The 1,596-nt window shown below is 40.6% G+C and overlaps 1 non-coding gene across 1 annotated transcript; it reads left to right on the top strand.

Annotated features, from left to right (window-relative positions):
- Positions 1–396: 396 nt before the first annotated feature.
- On the top strand, positions 397–504 carry LOC116574619. Its single transcript, XR_004279398.1, has one exon. It is a non-coding gene; the product is annotated as a U6 spliceosomal RNA (small nuclear RNA).
- Positions 505–1,596: the final 1,092 nt, after the last annotated feature.

The raw sequence follows: 1,596 nt of genomic DNA, 5'->3' as shown, positions 1-1,596 counted from the left end.
CCCTGCTCGTGCACTCTCTCTAAATAAAATCTTAAAAAGAGGAAGAGTAGGGTTAAAATTAAAGATAATATGGCTTTTAAAAAAGTAAAGAGGAGATAATGGTCATATCAGATATCAAAATGCATTACAAATATACCGATTAAAAAGAGAGGCATGGTGACTATAGTTAATGGCACTGTATTATATATGCAAAAGTGGCTGAGAGAGTAGAGCTTAAAAGCTCTCTCCAAGAAAAAATACTTGTAACTATGTGTGGTGATGGATATTTACTAGACTTACTATGGTGATAGTTTCCTAATATATACAAATATTGAGTCATTATGTTGTACATCTGAAAATAATACTATAATGTTGCATGTCAGTTATATCTCAATAAAAAAGGGGAAAATATATATAGTGGTCGTTTTGGCAGCACATATACTAAAATTGGAACAATACGGAGAAGATTAGCCGGGCCCCTGGCACAAGGATGACAAGCGAATTCATGACGGGTTCTATATTAAATATAATGTGTGTGTGTGTGTGTGTGTGTGACACCCAGGCACCTCTCACTCTTATCTGTCTACCTCCATTTTTTAAAGATTTTATTTATTTATTTATTTGACAGACAGAGAGCACAATCTGGGGGTGTGGCAGAGAGAGGGAGAAGCAGTTCCCCACTGAGGGGGGAGTCTGCTGTGGGGCTCAATCCCATGAGCCCGAAATCTTGACCTGAGCCCAAGGCAGACACTTAACTGACTGAGCCACCCAGGTGTCCCTGTCTACCTCCATTCTTGATGGGGAGATTGTGGTGCCCCTCAGAGGGCCCTGAGAGGCCCCTGAGAACAGACAGGTATGTTCATCTCCTTTGCACAGAGTAGGGAAGCTTTCTACCTCACTGCCTCCACCCTCCATCTGTGTAATGGGCACTTGGGGATAGGGCAAACGTTGATCGGAGAAACCAGGGCCTGACCAGCTTCACCGTGGAGCATGCCATCCATCTGGCACGCCGCCCCCCAGCGTCATTTTGTTGTTCCTGATCATGTTTCCTTTTGTAGTTTCTTTCCCACGTGTCTTTGTTCCTAAGGAAGGAAAACTGTTACTGGCCCTAGGAAGAAATGTCACAGACATATATATATATAGGATAAGCATGGATTCAAGTATTTCTTCTGCCAGTTTCCTTCTCTCCCTAGACCTAAGAATTGGAACAGTGAGAAAGAAACCAGTAAATAAAAAATCTGCTGCTCCGCCCTCCACTCTGTTTCCTGGCATTCCAGTTACAAACCCAGCTCTCTCGCATCCGATCCAGAAGTAAGAGGAACCTCGATACCGTCATAATCAAAATACTGACAAAATGATTCCCTTTTATCCCCCTGCAATATGGGGAGATCTTTAAAATTTTGCATAAATGAAATAAACATATTTTTATTATTTGATTTGAGCACTAAATTTCATAGATTGATAGTGGGCATCTTACCAAACTGGCAACTGGAAACCATTAAAAACCAACTGCTTTTTTTTTAAGTTTTTAATTTTAATTCCAGTGTAGCTAACATAGTGTTGTTTTAGTTTCAGGTGTATAATAAAGTAAATTCCATACATCACCTGGTGCTCATC

The sequence above is a fragment of the Mustela erminea genome, chromosome 15 (genome assembly GCF_009829155.1).
Source record: "Mustela erminea isolate mMusErm1 chromosome 15, mMusErm1.Pri, whole genome shotgun sequence".
NCBI lineage: Eukaryota > Metazoa > Chordata > Mammalia > Carnivora > Mustelidae > Mustela > Mustela erminea.
The sequence above is the reverse complement of the archived record's forward strand: the minus strand, read 5'-3'. Positions and strand labels throughout refer to the sequence as shown.